The sequence below is a fragment of the Nilaparvata lugens genome, chromosome 8 (assembly GCF_014356525.2).
Source record: "Nilaparvata lugens isolate BPH chromosome 8, ASM1435652v1, whole genome shotgun sequence".
Lineage (NCBI taxonomy): Eukaryota > Metazoa > Arthropoda > Insecta > Hemiptera > Delphacidae > Nilaparvata > Nilaparvata lugens.
Genome location: NC_052511.1, coordinates 49,821,479 through 49,840,509, shown reverse-complemented (window position 1 = coordinate 49,840,509; position 19,031 = coordinate 49,821,479). Strand labels below are relative to the sequence as shown.

At 34.1% G+C, this 19,031-nt stretch overlaps 1 protein-coding gene across 1 annotated transcript in view; it reads right to left on the bottom strand.

The window, feature by feature from the left end:
* The window catches only part of LOC111044179 (lysosome membrane protein 2), a 224,715-nt gene that overhangs the window by 167,932 nt on the left and 37,752 nt on the right, over positions 1–19,031 (bottom strand). The window lies entirely within an intron of this gene.

Sequence of the window (19,031 nt, the reverse complement as noted above, 5' to 3'; positions counted from 1 at the left end):
TCTGTACCTTCTTCATTTTCTTCTCCTCGTTCACGATGCAATTTCCAACTTCTTCTTCAACTTGTAGCTGCTCTCCACTCTTCTTCTTCTTCTTCTTCAACAGACTCCTTCTTCTTTATCTTCTTCACTGCTCTCGTGTTCCCTGGCTTCCTGTTCTTGATAGTGGTCCTCGTTGGTAGACTGGTAGGTCGGACGCAACTTTTGTAATAATATTGTTGTTCTTGTTCATCTTGTTCTCCTTGTTCATCTTGTTATTTTTCTTCTCCATCTCTCAGTGTTACGAAACAGCGGCGACTGCTGCAGTCTGCCTGGCTGTTTTATTTTATCGGTTGTAACAGCTGTGTAATCTCCACAGAGACTACAAGTTGCTACGTCCACGTTATAATGGCAGTATTTGATTAACATTTTTGGTGTTGCTATCCTTGTCTATCACTGAACAAAGCAGATAGCATTATCCCTCTCTAGCTCTGATCAGATCGTTTTCTCACAAAATTGTAATTTGTAATTGATCGTTCTATTGAATAAAATTAATAGACAAAACATTTCATCTCAATAATAAAAACTTATAATTTTTTGATGAATGGAATAAAATTGATTATTTTTAACAATAATGAACAGTTGGTATCAGCTCCATCCTATATAGAAGGCACTAGCAAGGCAGAGAATAGCCACCGCTGATCTCCTATCCTGCTCTACTGCCATTATAACGTGAACCTCACCAAAGGCATCTGCTTGTGTTTGAATTGGTCATTTTCTCCTTTACTCGTTTGAAAGTGTAATAATTTTTTTTATTTAAAACACACAAAACAAGACAAAACAAAATGACAAAGAATTGCAAGACAAATAAAATACAATAAAATGTTACAAATATAAAAAAATCTGGTGTGGTACACTCACACAACTTTCCTTGCTCATTGATCTATAAGCCTCATTAACGAGGATAATTTAGGGAATAACATTATGCCGATTGACGGCTAAATAATTAAAACTACGATTATACTACTGTGATTGTGTTCAGAGTACATTTTCCTTTGTTTGAATTATGAAATTTGAGGATTTTTTAAAAGTTGTCAAAACAGCTGTTCTACAAATAAAATATCGACATGTGTGTTCTTTTGAATAAACTGCTCTACCTCCCTACCTCACGCACGAGAAGGAGGTTACAAATTAAATTTCTCAAGGATGGGGTGGACCCCCAGTTAATTTCTCAGGGAGGAAACTCATGCCAGTTAATAGAGCTGATATATAACTATACAGGGTATGAATTTGAAAAAAATCGGTCAAGTCATCTTTGAGAAAATCGTGATAGAAATTTAACAAAATTCATTCTTCTCAGAAATATTACGGAGCTCCTGCAATTTACTCAGAAATGAGACTCATGTCAATTGATAGGGCTTATAAATAGCTATCTAGGGTATAAGGACCTTAAGTTTAAAATTTCAAGTCAATCGGTTAATTAGGAATGGAGTTATCGTGTTCACAGACACACACACACACACGGAAAGTAGGGCAAGGAAAGTAATGGAACGTATAGAAAACATGAAATTAGGGTACCTTTAATTTTTTTGGAAAGCAATACTTCCCTTACCTATGGTAATAGGGCAAGGAAAGTAAAAACCATGGGCTTTATGGTTGGGTGTGTTGGAGAAGAGAGAAAAAAATTGGAAAAAAGTTTGTTTTCGCCACACTTGGATGTAATGAGCTGGTTTACGTTCGTCATATGGAGGCCGAAAGTGATTGTTTTCCGACCAGGCCGGTAAAACTTTACGGCCCTAGGGCTGTAAAATGACCTTGAATAACAGCTGATCGTGTCCGATCTCACAAAAATCATAGAGAGATAATCTCATAACGACTGTGATAATCTATATAATTATGTATCGTGAATCGCGTATGTATTGTCTATATATTATTTTTAAATTACTGTTTCATAATTTAATATTTATTATTGTGTTTTTGATATCAAACAATGAATACAATGGCTGCATTGTCCATTGTCAGAAAGGTACGTATCGCAAGTATTTAAAAGTGAAGAATCGAATTTGAAATCAAAGTACAATAATTGTATCAATATTAAAAGTGAGGTAGAGTAATAATTGTTCTTTTTTATTATCGAATTCCACTTCTTAATGCAATACAATCAACTATAATAACAAGAAAATACAGCAGAGATCTGAAGTTTAAGGTAAGCCTACTGGTGAAACTCAGCCTTGACTAAAAAATCCTAGTAATTTTTCCGTAATTCATTATTAAAACTTTTAGATAATTTTCTTAATATTAAACCATATAGAGAAAACATTGAGCCCACTCAAGATTGAATCTTCGAATGTTTTCTCTATGATTTCAGAGCAATATTTTGTTGTGAAAATGCCGACAAACCGGCTTCAAATATGCCGCTATACACTATATTATAGTAGCCTACATACGTTACCTGACTTAATTCAGAGTGAAAATTTTATTGTGAAACAGATAATAATATTAATTTTAATAATATAAGTCATGAGCCAAAGTCTGTTGTACCTTTAACTATAGAAAGAACCTTCTTCTATTTTCTATAGAAAGAACAACCTTCTTTCTATAGTCAAAGGTTGTACGCTTTTTAGGAGTGAAGTAAACTTTTTTAGAAGTCTAGTTTACAGTATTAGGTGTATACTAAGTGTTATCAGTCAGGCATCTACAATCAATACGCAATGGCCGAGAGCGTAAAGGCGTAATACATCAGAACTCAAAGCTCAGTGAATAACAACATACATGATCTAGGTTCGAATCTTGGTCAATGACATTTTTTTTGTCGATGAATTTCAAGTTTTATTAGCTATTTTTAAATTAGTTACCATAATTTAAATTTCAATCAATTTTTTAGATATATTTTGAGACAAAACTGAGAAATATGCAATTATATTAATTTTTTCATCACATTATTTCAAAATAGTAATGAAAATTCTATTCATTCATCTATCCATGAGATATTGCACCGGGCGCAAAGCGCGAGCTATAAAAATTCAAACAATTATTCAAAATATTAATAGTATAAAAATATGATCACTATTGTAAATTATTAATTAGTAATATTGAAATTAGTGACAGTAAAAGTTGTCATAACCAAGATTCAAACTATCCAAATAGGCTGTTTGAATTCTATTAATTTTTCAATTTCTTATAAATATTGGGAAGTTTTTTTTTGGTGTGGCGAAAAATAGCGATCGCAACACGGGCAAAAATGTTTTCCGGCTCTCGAACACTTCAAGTTCTCGACTTCGTCTTGAACTTGAAAACCGCGATCTCGAGCCGGAAAACATACATTTTCGACCCTAGGTGCGAAATATACTATTTCAACTTGGCTGTACTATTTGTTGATTTGATTAAAATAGTCTGTTAAACATGATCTTCTTCTTAATCCCAGTTATTATTTGTAAAAATTTATCTCTAATTTTAAATTTATCTCTATGGAGCTTATAAGTTCCTGTTAGCTTGGATTGAGCATTCGAATATTCTTCATTTTTCAGAATCAATTTTCCTTATAATCTCTGCAATACTTTTCATGCATGATACGTTTCTCTATAGTGAGGTTCACATCATAAAGACAGGAGAACTGCATTGCCGGTTCTCTGCCTTGCCACTGCCTTCTACAGAGGATAGCTGATACAGTTATATCTGATGTGATATCAACTGTTCATTCTTGTTTGAAATAATCAAGTATATTTCATTCTTTGAGAAAAATTTTTTCCTTTGATTTAATTATAAATGTACATAATTAAGATTGAATATTTACAATTCTACATTGTTAAAAACCTATCCGACATCGTCGGGGAGTTAGACAAGGATAGCGCTATGATTTGACGAATGATAGACTAGTAGTACTGCGAACAGTAGACCTCGCGCTCAGTGAGTTACATTGACCTGTTGTTATGTTCTCTCAAAAATTAATAAATAATTCATCAATTAAAAATGTCTAGAAAAAATCCTAAATAAACATAGAGCTTTCTGTCATAAATCGTACCGTGACGTGTCGTTCCGAATGTAGGTGTGAGCGCTGTTATCAGGTCTGGCAGCAACTGTCTACAACGTTGATGGAAAGATACATTTTCAAGATGTTCGATGTTTTTGAATGGGTAGTATTATAGTCCACTAGACAGCTGATTTATGAATAATTCTATAGTCTGATTTTTACGGTAATATTGGCGTATGAAGGAGGCTCCTTTTCCCTTTTATATTATCCTTGAAATGCAAAATTTCCAAAAACCTTGTATATACGTCGACGCGCAATTAAAAAGCAACATACCTGTCAAATTTCATGATAATCTATTACCGCGTTTCGCCGTAAATGCGCAACATAAAAACATATAAACATTTAAACATACAAACATTTAAACATTAAGAGAAATGCCAAACTTTCGACTTGAATCTTAGATCTCACTTCGCTCGGTCAACAAGGATAGAACACCAAATTTAATTTGATGCTGTCATTATAAGGTGGACCACACTATAGCGCCAGATAATTCTCAATATGTCATGAAAACAATTCTGTCATCAAGAACTATATCCATATAAGTTGATGTCACGCTTCTTACGCCATTACTCACTTCAACATGTTCATATATATATAATATTATCTCTCAAAGGATCTCATTCTCCCTATTAGCAAACGATAAAAAATAATGACGGCAGTAGATACATCATCATAGCTATGACCAATATGTATAGAATACTGCAGATAATGTACTGTATATTGGATTTATGTAGATTTTCATATTATGTGCCAATATTTGATATATGTAGCTATAGGGGAACACGCAATCAAGCTCTATAGTCATAGAATACACCTGATAATGTATATTTGATGTATGTGGATTTTGAATATATATATATATATATTATATATATATATATATATATAAAAGCGAAATGGCACTCACTCACTAACTGACTCACTCACTCGCAGAACTAAAAATCTACCAGACCAAAAACGTTCAAATTAGGTTGGTAGGTTCAGTTGGCCCTTTAGAGGCGCACTAAGAAATCTTTTGGCAATATTTTAACTCTAAGGGTGGTTTTTAACGGTTTAAAGTTCGTCTTTTAGCATGTATATTCTTCTTATTCCAATCTCTTAATTATAATTGAAAAGTGTCCATACCATATGTTAATATAGAACTATAATCTAGAGAGAGTACCTCTTTGAAACAGTTGTTAACTGGTAACTAAATTAATAATTTTGTCAGGTTGGCATTAAGTTGAGTTGACTTTGTTAGGTTGGCACCAAGTTGAAGATTGAAATGTATTTATCGCGGAAAAATTGATTGGGCACTGCTACTTCAATCAGAGCTATTCCTGAGAATATTATATTACTAGCCGTCAGGCTCGCTTCGCTCGCCATATCTGTTTAGCCAGACGTTTAGTCTGGACCCCCGACTGGATCGTCCTAACATATGATAAAATGCTCAAATGAAAAATGCAGGCGAGCGAAGCGAGCCTGCTGATCTCATTCTTGGTAGAGAGTTTGGTAGAGAGTTAGTGGGGAGGATATTTTTAATATTCTTTCCGAAGAATGGACATTGATATGTCCAAAGCTCCGCCAATTTATGTAAATGCATAACAATATAATATCTATAGTTATTATATTACAAATTCCTTTTTATATCAGATACAGTTCAATAATTATTTTCTCAGCCTATATTATGTAAATTCATCTATAATTTTGCTGTATTGTAAGATATTATATATAAGTGTATAAGCCAGTATATTGTAATCTACATAAATAAAGTACTCAATCAATCAATCAATCAATCAATCTTGGACGATCCAGTCGGGGGTCCAGGGGGCGGAGCCCCCTGGCTAGACGGATATGGCGAGCCTGGCGGCTAGTAGTTGATATAATATGTAGTTGATATATGTAGCTATAGGGGAACGCGCCAACCAAGCTCTAGTCATTCTATAGAATGCATCTGATAATGTATATTTTGATATATATGGCAACATAATTCATTATATCACTGAGAATACAAGAGATGAATTATATTATGTATATCTATAGATTTGCATAGATATACGGCATGTAGTAGCTGGAATAAGGTGCAGAAAGATACAGTATACGTACTGTATTTAGTTAGAGATAGATATACACTGACTTGGATGGATTATACTTTTGATAGTAGCTACAAGGCGTAGAAAGATATAGGCAATCTAGGTCGAACATATTTGCAAATCGTGCTGATATTTTTCTCACTTGAACTGTCAGTATTACTTGAATAGGAAGCATTTACGATATACATAAGTAATGCTGACAGATGAAAGTGGATTTTACTAGAGAAATACTGCTCAGATTCACTTCAATGTGTCAGTTCCATTAGAATGAAGAAAGCATTGATGCTATACATGAGGAATGCTGACAGTATTAAGTGAACCTCTACTGCTCAGTGCTCCAATATGTGCTGTCTCCAGTGACAAGTAATAGAGAAACAAATAGTCCTTCAGAAGTTTATTGGGCTACTTATTCCTATGATGCTGTGTTTAAGAGCTGCTTACCTGTAATTTTATTCTGAATTTTCCAAGCTCTGTATACTCAATATCAGTTTAGCTTTCAGTTTATTTCAGGTCTTAAATTTAATATCAGCTGATCCAATCGAAACGGGAATTAATACACGCCTTAATTGACCGAGCGAAGTGAGGTCTAAGATTCAAGTCGACGGTTTAGCATTTCTCTTTATGTTTAAATGTTTGAATGTTTATATGTTGCGCATTTACGGCAAAACGCGGTAATAGATTTTCATGAAATTTGACAGGTATGTTCCTTTCAAATTGCGCGTCGACGTATGTACAAGGTTTTTGGAAATTTTGCATTTCATGTATAATATAGAAGGAAAAAGGAGCCTCCTTCATACGCCAATATTAGTGTAAAAACCAGACTATAGAATTATTCATCATAAATCAGCTGTTTAGTGGACTAAAATACTACCCGTTCAAAAACATCGAACATCTTGAAAATGTATCTTTCCATCAACGTTAGTAGACAGTTGACTATAATACTACCCGTTCAAAAACATCGAACATCTTGAAAATGTATCTTTCCATCAACGTTAGTAGACAGTTGACTATAATACTACCCGTTCAAAAACATCGAACATCTTGAAAATGTATCTTACCATCAACGTTGTAGACAGTTACAGCCAAACCTGATAATAGCGCTCACACTCACATTCCGGGGCCACACGTCACGGTACGATAGGAAAGAAAGCCCTATGTTCATTTAGGATGTTTTAAAAATTTTAAATTGATAAATTATCTATTAATTTTTGAGAAAACATAACAGATCAATGTATCTTACTGAGCGCGAGGTCTACTGTTCACAGAACTACTAGTATTAAGGCTTGTATACTCATAGCAGTTCTCTCAGTTGTTAATCTCAGGTTTTAAACATCAGCTGATCCAATTGAAATTCATTATATTGAATGCAACCATAGCTCGATTCAAACCTGGATTAGTTTAAACTTGGTTGAAACCGCTATTTACCATACACACATTAAAACACATTAGTTTTTGATATTCTAAACTAAGGCCTTATGAACAATCATTCAACATTAACCTGGATAGCCATTCTTAGCTCTGTTTTCTATGTTCCCATTTATTAGTGTTATATCTTGAGTTGAACCACAAGCTCATGTATTCAGATTGAACTCAGACTGTGCATATTGCTCTCTACTATTTCAAACTTCAATGTGTATTTATCGAGAATTTTCTTGAAAGATCGAGTGTGCTCTTTCAATTCAATTCAATTCAATTCAATTTATTCAGAGCTTCATACATTACATAGTAAGTTAGAACAAAGTAAAGGCGATACATTAGATTGTAACATTGATATGAAAAACAAGTAAAAAGTAAATGAATAACTCCGTGTGCATGGAGGAGTATTCTGACAATCGATTAGAAAAAGAATAAACTATACAAAATAATACTAGATACTATAAAAAATCTAGTTACTAAAAAATACCAATAAAATAAGAAATTGTTGACCGAGCGAAGTGAGGTCTAAGATTCAAGTCGACGGTTTAGCATTTCTCTTAATGTTTAAATGTTTATATGTTGCGCATTTACGGCAAAACGCGGTAATAGATTTTCATGAAATTTGACAGGTATGTTCCTTTCTTAATTGAGCGTCGACGTATATACAAGGTTTTTGGAAATTTTGCATTTCAAGGATAATATAAAAGGAAAAAGGAGCCTCCTTCATACGCCAATATTAGAGTAAAAATCAGACTATAGAATTATTCATCATAAACCAGCTGACAAGTGATTACACAGATGTGTGGAGAAGCCAGTCTATTGCTGTATTTCCATAAGGTCTATAGTTCCAATCAGGTACTTGTGGATGAGAATACTGCGTGAGGTCTACTGTTCACAGAACTACTAGTATACTATAAGCAAAAATAATAGTTTAACTAAGTGACTTGAACTAGGAAAAAAATAATTAATTTGCGGCATTTGAGGCATCATACAATCAAAATAGAGATGAAAAGTACGGTACCTGTGGTAGAAGGGGAAGAAAAAACTGAACAAAATCAATAGGTAAGAAACTGACTATTAAGATAAGAAAGATAAGAAATCCATCTGTTGTGCCTTCACATATAAGTGTAATAATTGTAAATGACTAAATAAATAAATAAACCTGTGAAGAGGGACCTCACTGGAGAATTCTTGTGCAATTTGTTATTTTGGCATGCATGATAGGATACTCCAAAGAAATACGTAGTGGAGGTATTGATTATTCCAATTTATTGGTATGCATGATGATAGCGAGGTTGATAGAAATACATAATAGACAAATACAATCAATATAAGTATTCCGGCTCAATGCATAGGCCTGTTGATGTGACATATGGAAATTAATCACCGCAGTTTTCGAAATAGCACATTATTAAACATGGAGCCGATTGGAACATAGCAACTATTCCATATATAATAGTGCATGCCGAATGAATAGAGGTAGATTTGGATCGATCGGTAATTTCCTATTTAACGACTACAAACTATTGTGACAGTGACAACGGGCGTGCCTTAATATTCATCAGAATCATCACCAACAATGAAATCAATATAAACTTCAAATCAGATTAATTTCTGGCTGCAATCAATATATTATGTATCACATTGTGACAAGCTACTGGTTTGAACAGTTCCACTATTTCGTTTATTAACATTCTATCATGAAAAAACTGGAGAATGATACGATTGATTTGTGACATTAATCATCAATTGTACAACGAGTTCATGAATGAAAAATTGAACTTAATTACTGAGTTGTTAGAATGCCAGGCGCCATGATTGAATTTTTTAGGAAGAAGGTAGCTTTTATTGAGTTGGAGGAAGATTCAGGGGAGTACGAAACACGGCCAACTAATTAGCTGTCAGATATTGTGGCAAAACGTGAAGCTATTTCTCACCTTTCTTTTAATTTCATGTAGAATAATGAAAATATCAGCTCACCTGTAACAAAAGAGAAATAACACTTTAATAACCACTTTAAACCTCAAAGCCAGAGACTATACTGAATAGAAACCTTAAAAACTTAGATTCAGGATCATTCATATATTTTCCTACAGTTACCCAAAAAAGTGCTCATTCCCGCATCAATTAGCCTATAGTACGCAAAATACCTTATTCCCACACCCAGTGCAGGAATGTAGATTTGAGTGCGGCAAAGACTTTGTCGCACTCCAAATTTGCAACATAACACAAAATAGTTAACACGCTTTATGACGGTAGAGTGCGGTAAAGTAAAAGAAATGTTGGTAAACCTGAATATGTGCTGGCTGGAAATTTTTGTAAAACAGCTGATTATTACCGATATTGAATAACGAACAGTAAATAAACAAGAAGTTTTGATAGTAATCAATATCAGTATTTTATTTCTATTCAAGTTATCATGAACGATTTTTTATGTGTAAGATGCCTATATTTTTAACTGGAAGACATTGGAAACATTTATCGATCATTTTTATGATCAAGGAATCAAGTATTTTTATATCTTCAATTACTTTTGTGGTTAGGTTTCTCTTATCTTAGGAGCTTATCTTTATCTCTCTAGGTTTCTTATCTTAGGAGCAATATCACTAGACATAAGGAGACAGAAACAGAGCTCCTGCAGCCGCCGGGCCAATACTGAGGAGAAATAAAAATAAACTAAGAATAAAAATAAACGTATAATGTGATTGTCAATGAAATAAATAAATAAATGAATAATTATTCTCAGAACTTGTATCAATTCACCATAACTCACTAAATTCAAAATAACTGGTTCAGAATACATTTGAATGGATTCTAAATCGATTTTCAACAAGTTCTTCATTCATCTAATCTTCCTGTCTTTTTTCACTTCTATCTCTCTTCCTTTTTCTCTATCGCACCTCTGTTTCTCTTTGGCGTTCTCTTCCACTCTCCCACTCTGTCTTTCTCTCTCACTCTAGCCCTCCTTTCTCTTCCTCATCGCATTGCTCCCTCAATTCTCTTTCTTATAATCGACAACAGACTCAGACAGTCTCGAATTAATTTGTCGAATTTTGGAGATAGTAGTCTGAGTTTTTCGTAATACCTGTTGACACAGTTTATAAATCCTTATACTATTTGTTTGCCTGAATGGAGTGTCTCACAATGACAGAGCGTACACACCCTGATTCAAATCTATTCCACATGATTAGGATAATTTATTTTGAATCGAAAATGTAATTGAATATATTGGAGCAAGTGACCCGAATAAAATACTGACTCTAGAATCGATTGAATGAAGAATGTATCGAATCTTAAATAATAAATGTCAGGCACCGAGCTTGCTCGTTATTTATCTATTGACTTTTGATAAACCCAACACAATTCTTTAAAATGATTGGGGAAGTACTAACAGGCACAGCCCAAAACTGTTTTCTTTCCCGAATTTTGATTTATACACTATAAATAGTCCAGAAAGTAGGTTATGTTCCATACACTTGAATTCAGGTTCAATTTTCTGTTCAAACATTCCAAAACAAAAATTTATAATTAATTATATACAAACCAAATTGAATAACAAAATAACACTCACTAATCACTTGAAATAATGATCAACTTTGAAAATTATGACATACTCTAGTTTAGGAGAATTATCATGTCATGTCAACAAATCAGATTATGTTGATCGAATCGATTAAATTGTCTACCTAGATAAAATTTCTCGCTGATTGATTATGATTACACAGCTGAAAATAAATCTGTCTCTCTCCTACACAGGCACACGCATCTTCTGTTATCGAGAGACGACGAAATTATCATCTGTTTTCGAAGGATGAATTATCCTTTTAAAGTCGTTCAGCGAGTTTTCCAAAGAATGAGACCTAGTGCAATAGAATCTTTATATCATAAACCTACTATGCTCCAAATTTCGTGAAAATCGTTAGAGCCGTTTTCGAGATCCGTATCCGTAAAACATAAATTACCAGATATAAAAATAGCCAGATATATAAAAACAGAAATTGCTTGCTTAATATAATAGGATAACCCCATCTAAATTTGGGAGAGGAATAGCACAAGGTTACCTTATTTTTTCTCTCCCTATCATTTTGATGATGTACATATTTCTGACTCTAATAGTATCTATTTGATTTAAAATTTGCTCGTTTATCTGAGTATTGAAGAGTGTAAATTGTATTTTGGAAAGTGAAAGTGACATAGCCAACATTTTGTTTTAGACAGTATAATATAAATTGGAAATGGGACAGTTTTGGGCATGAGCCTGTTGTGCCTTTCCTAATGTTAAGTATTTCTACACAATGTGATGAATGATAAATATTGTATGAATGAATGAATAAAGCATGAATAAATAACACAAGTGACCAGGCTGGCTCCACACCTGCCATTAAGAGTTATTTAGAGAATCTTTATTTCACAAATTGATTATTGTTTTATTAAAATTAAGTCGAATTGATTAAATGTTTATTGGACTTGTGTGAAAAGACATAAGCCCGGTTTTACCAAGCTCGGCCAAGACATTTGAACGCTCTTTATGAGTGAGTGTACTGGATTCATTGATAGAATTTTTCGCCATAGAAATAATTTTATGTTCAATGCACTGGTAGTAACGTGTAGGTAATTTGATCATGATCAAATTTCTATAGTGAGTCCTACTTCATAATGACAGTGGAGAAAGATAGGAGAACAACGTTGCCGATCGTCTGTCTTGTCAATGTCTTCTATGGATGGAAGCTGATAAAGGTTTATTGATGTAATATTAACAACTGTTCATTCTCGTTAAAAATAATCAATTATATTTAATAAGCAAGAAATTATGTTTTTCAATAATTTTATAATGAACTTTCATGATTGAAATGAAATATTTGTTAACTAATTATCAATTCTACATTCTTAAAAGACGATTTGGCAACAGAGCAAAGCAAGAAAGTGATAGCGCTATCCGCTTTGTTGAGTGATAGACAAAGATAGCAATACCATTGCTAATCAAACACTGCCATTATAACGTGGACCTCACTACACTCTGATCTTGGTGAAACCGGGTACTGAAAATATGAAGCTATCACAAGCACAAATTCATTATAATAAAGAAATACTTGTACCGGTTATTACACCATTATTAATTTCTGGTGAACTTGAACTTAAGATAGAGCAGCAGAACATCAATAGTGATACCAAGCGATGTGATTGGTAGATGAGTGAACGTCTGCCATTGGTCTAGACAAGCCAATCCCACAATAACCTATCCATTCAAACGTCACAGCAATGGCGGTTGATACACGGAAACTATTTTGTATTTAAAGATAAAACTGTTTTATGTTCTTTTTCATGATGAATTCGAGTGACTGACTTGCGTTTTAGAATGTATGGTATATTCTCCAGAATTCTAGTTCTAGATTCCAGATCTGAAATCCAATTTCAGTTTCTTTGCCACCTGTACTGTTCATCTAGTACCTATTCTATGATAATCTTCACTTCTCAATCCAGATATAAAAGTCAATTCCATTCTCTATTCGATGCATTATCCTGAAGCAAGAAGATTATAAATTACAGTGTACTATTCATAGGTAAGAGTTTTGATATCAGTACCTAAGCCATCCAATGCAATCAATGATTCAATGCAATCACCATAAAATATGACCTTATTTCCAGAAAATAGAATCTGATTGAGTTTTCACTACTGTTACCTATACATATTGTATAGATAGACCTACATCCCATCGTTCATTCTAAGGCTATCATTCAAGGTATGCTTCAAATAATCAATGCATATTGGTACTCAGAATTCAAGTAATATATACAGTGTCCACGAAAGGTGTAGCAGCAGGAGACCATAGATTCTACTCGAAATTCGCAACAAAAAAAATCCAGTAGAAATTTCATATATAGACTTCATTTTTCGATATATTTGAAAATCGTCAATAAAACAAACAGTGTTGAAATCTAACTCTAAGATATGTTGGGAAAAGAACGGAATTTCCGATGAGATTCATAAAATTGAGCCTTTTTTGACGGTTTTAAACTTTCTACAAGCGTTCAAAATGTTTGAAATGTAGCTTTGAACTCAACGAATATACTTTATTCAACTTTGAGCTCTCATGAAAAACCAAATCATTCAAGTTATGCTAAAAATAATCAATAAATTGATATTGTTACCCACAAACCAAGTAAACTCACATTCACATTGATCGAACATCAAATTTACTCCTACAAAATCTCTATCTGACTCCCAATACATTACGAATATCTGAATATAATATGTCATTGTAGATGGAGACATGAATGGAGTAGTCTATCCAAAATTTCTTGAGTAGATAATGCGGGCCTGTGACACTATAAAGCCGCGTTTACACCAAAGTTATTAACAAAATGTTAATAACTTGATCCTTAAAGATTCTATTAGATTGAACAGAATTTGACAAATTCATATCATCATCATGTGTATGATAAGCTATGTTCAATCTAATAGAATCTACAAGGATTAAGTTATTAACACTTTGTTAATAACTTTGGTGTAAAAGCAGCTAAAGACTCACTTTCTCCAGAGAAATTCAACTCAAATTCTAGTTTAAACCATCAGCTGACTTAATTGTAACACATTATAATAAATACGACCATACATTGATTAAACCACGGTATATAGAAGAAGACGGTAGGTGTCACGCGCATGTTTGTGCTAAATTTCCGGTGTAGCTGACGTCATTTTATAATATCCAATCATCTGTTTTTAATAAGTAAGTTTCATAAATTGCCAAAAGGTGTTAAAAACCTTGGTTGGTGGCGATGACGCAATCTAGCTGGCTGGCCACTGCGCACACATTTCATGACCCCTACCGCTTTCATCTAAATACCGTGGATAAACATTATATATTGTTCGGTGAAGGAACAGTTTTGGGCTGTTAGTCCTTCCCCAAACATTTTAATGATTTGTTATTTGTACCTAAATAAATAAACGGGTTCAGTAATGAAGTAACTTTCGAGAAAGCGACCCCAAGTAGGTTTATTCAATACAAAAATTACAGTTATCTCATAATTTAAGTGGTGAAATCCCTGCGATTCAGTCAGTCTTTCACAAAAATCAAATTTCATTCATTTCGATCCCTCATAAATCGAAATTGGGCCTATCGTCAATCACATAGAACAGGGCTCTTTAACCTACGGCCCGCGGGTCACATCCTCAAAATTCAACTTAAGTTGTTTGTCCATAGTTCTTATTTTGTCCATAAATATATATATAGAAACATATTGATTTATATACATTTTTGACAACTGTGAGTTCAGTACTCTTCTCTTAGCCACTCCATTTCTTAATAAGTGTAAAATTAGCTGTAAACAGGCAGCGATCAACCATTGCGAGATATTAGCGAATGATCTGCACAGACTGTACATGTCCCTGTGCACGTGCACGCGAACTGTCTATGTCCCCCTAAATGTAACTGAGACTAGACCAAAATAACCTCCCCAGTCGCGTATTGTCAAGTTGACATATCACTATTAAAATAAGTTATTATTATTTTGTTTAAATTGCTAAATGTATACATTGTCGAGTTTTCCTATGACCTTTTTACACTCAAAAAATTAGACTTTTTACTAAAATGAAATGAATTGGTTTGTTTCTTCCTGTGTTTCAATTAAACCTACTCCAAACTCCTAATATTATTTCAATGGAAATATAATAATTGTACACCCTGCAAATCCCCCGTCGTGTGTGTCCCCACAAGTCAAATTTCATGTACATCCTTGTTATTGGCCCTCTAAGCCTCCCAAGAATTAACAATGTAGCCCTTCAATAAAAAAGGTTGGAGTCCCCTGACATAGAAGATAGAATGAGAGTTGAAAGATTTGTCCATTTCAATCGCAGCCGTTGACAGTATTCTTGTCACGTGATAACGGCGACCATTATCGGTCGTAAGAATCCGAGATGCGGACGATTGACCCCAATTGCCTTATAATATCAAACGGCTTTTACCTTTATCCTTTTTTCAGCCATATTGTGAGCAGAGGATGCCGTAAAAGGTAATAGTTGAGACAACAATTGGGTGTGGAACCGATTGATCGATATTCGCAATAGATGATGTATTGTGATTGGGTCTCTTGTGACATGAGACAATATCGGACTGAATCTGGTTTTTTATCAGTATTTGTGTGACCATGTATGCTTGTGTGAGTGTATTGAGAATATAGAGGTGCGTACAGATTTACGCGCAGCGAACATGAGTAATTCACTTTCAATCAGCTGATGCCAAGCTTTTTATATTGTATCTTACCGTTTCTGTAAAAATACAGATATAATCAGCTGATTAAAAGCGAATTGCTCATGTTCGCGGCGCGTATATCTGTACACACCTTAGGGGGACAGGATAGTTTGTACTTAGTTTAAAAGGTATATCAAGGCTTTTAGAATATTATGTTTGTTTTTTGGTCCTGCAAAAGTATTCCTTTAATATGTGAATATTTCCTTTTTTAGTGATGATAATGTGAAATATTTCTTCCATGTTTGGTTTTGAAGCAACTAAATTTGAAAATCTTCTTCGTGAAAATAACTAAGAACCGAACATTTTGTGAAGTGAACAACTACAAGACTTAACCTATTTCGGACTATGTGTAACCTTGTCCAAATTTGGGAGAGGAATAGCAAAAGGTTACCTTATTTTTTCTCTCCCTATCATTTTGATGATGTACTTATTGTATTAATCAATCAATGAAGGTGATGTGATATTTGAACTGTGAAATTGTGAAACCAGGCAAGAGTACCAGAGTGGCAAAAGCAGGAAAATAATAAAAAAGAAGGACGGATAAAAAGGGATCCATCTTCATCAGATCACTAATCCTGACACATATACAATGTATTTTGATAAAGTGAATGTCATTTCTCCTTAGTTTCAAGAGATGATGAACAACGAAAATGAAAAGCATTTTTTGACAAGAATTCATTTTTACGGATAATATTGGGAGAAATACACGAAAAACGAGGGAAAGGGAATGAAAAGAGGAGGAAAAGAAGAGAAGAGAAGAAGAAGAAGAAGAAGAAGAAGAAGAAGAAGAAGAAGAGGGAGAAGAAGAAGAAGAAGAAGAGGAAGAAGAGGAAGAAGAAGAAGAAGAAGAAAAAACTAGGAGAAGAAGAAGACGAAGAAGGTGGAAGATTATTCGGAGAATTTTTACGGAGAATATTGGGAGAAATAACATGAAAAAGAGGGAAAAGAAATGAAAAGAGGCGGAAAAGAAGAGAAAAGGAGAGGGAAGAAGAAGAAGAAGGAGAAGAAAAGAAGAAGAAGAAAAAGTAGGAGTAGAAGAAGAAGAGGAAGACGAAGAAGGTGGAAGATTATTCGGAGAATTTTTACGGAGAATATTGGGAGAAATAAGATGAAAAACGAGGGAAAGGAAATGAAAAGAGGCGGAAAAGAAGAGAAAAGCAGAGGAGAAGAAGAAGATCACAGAAGAAGAAGAAGAACAAGAACAAGAAGACGAGAGGTGAAAGATTCTTCCTCTGAGATGCAAGTGAAAGGGCAAGTAATAGAATGACCTCTAAGTAGCCGATTAACAGGAGGCAAGATTACGAGGGGTATACTACGGGTCAGATGTTACATCAGTATCAACAACGTGGTAGTGGTACAGTGAGATAGAGCGAGAGAAATTGAGAGAGAGCGAAGGATAACGTGAAAGAGTGAGTGAGTGATTGAGTGAGGGAGAGAGAATGAGAGAGTGAGTGAGATAACGTAAGGGAGAGTGATAGTCGGTGAGAGAGTGAATGAGTGAGAGAGATTCAGATTCAGATTCCTTTATTCATGTGTTTAACAAAACATAATTCAACTTACGTTCTAGCATTAAAAATAAATACCAGTAGCGGTAAAATAACATGATGAATCATATTAAACTAATGAGTTCTACAATAATATCGAGCAAGAAAAATGATGAAAAATGCAAAAGTTAAGGTACTACTGTAATGTTTTCACATGAAACGGTGAAGTTTGGAACTTAAGAAGTCCATTCTAAGAGAGGGTATCAAGGATAGAGAGAGTAAGAGATAGGAAGAGTGAGAGTGAGAGGGAAAAAGAAAGAGAACAGTGAAGTGAGAAAGAAACGGTTAAAGGAAGAGTGGATGTAGAAGAAGAATGGGAAAGATATAAGGGTCTATGTCTCAATGGATAAGGTTGGTGTAAGCATAAAGAAATTGGTGGAAGTAATGATGAAGAAGGAGAAGAAGAAGGAAGTGTAGAAAGTAAGAAGGATGAAGGAGAGAGGAAGAGGTAAATCGTGAGAAGATTGAAGAGAGTGTGAGAAAGGATATGTACAGTAACAAGATTATTATGTAGTCTGTTTACTAACTTCACTAACATGGGAAATGGAAGTAAAGTTGATTGGTCACAAAATACAATCCACTGCTCTGAGAAGTGCAAACTGAACATGACGTAAGCACGGGTCAGTGAATGGATGGGTGACCATTGTTGAGGAAACTGTAGAAGTTGAAGTTTAAGTGGAACAATCTAAGTTCAAAATTGAACTTCATTGACAGTTCCTATACTCTGATAAGAGACTCTGGGAAGCTTTTAAAAACAAACAAACAAGATTAACGGCTATTGGTGTACTGTAATCATTGAAGAGAATATCACATTAAAGTTGATGATTCAATTCGTTTCTAAGGAGCCAATATTTTTTGGAAAACGAGGACTCAAAAATAAGTTTTCAATTTTACTTCTAACTATTGCTGTCTTCTATTCTATTGTCTGCGTACAGACGTATGTGCCACAAACACAAGCATTTCGTTTTTCAACAGTTGATGCTGTGCTTATCTGAAATTGTACAGAAACAGTAAGGCCCAGGGCTCAGGCCCACGGGCTCATGAAAGCATCATTCCAGGCAATATATTAATATATTTCTAATCCATTAAACTAGGGAGGAAAAATAGATAAGAAATGAGAGAAACTCAATCCAGTGAGTGCTGTCACCTACTGGCTAAACTCGAAAACACATCCTCGACCAATGAAAAGCGAGAAGCGGAGCTTAGTTGTGTTTCTAGAGGCGTGGCCTTGCTTGGTTCTTGCTTGTGATTGGTCACAGATACATACTTTGTTCTGTTAACTATTACATTCTTTGTCCATATGGCTTATTGTGTATCTTTACAAATACAGATATAATCAGCATCTCTTTACAAATACAGATATAGTCAGTTTCTCTCAACAAATATAGATATAGTCGACATATCTTTACAAATACAGATATAGTCAGTATATCTTTACAAATACAGATATAGTCAGTATATCTTTACAAATACAGATATAATAAGCATCAGCTGATAAAAATCAAATCCGTGTACTCATGACACATGAGTCTTTATGTATCTTTAGAAGTTAAGGTCGATTTCTTTTTTAACTGGTAGTTCTGTGAACAGTAGACCTCATGCAGTATTCTCATCCACAAGTACCTGATAGAAACTATAGACCTTATGGAAATACAGCAATAGACTGGCTTCTCCACACATCTGTGTAATCACTTGTCAGCTGATTTATGATGAAAAATTCTATAGTCGGATTTTTACTCTAATA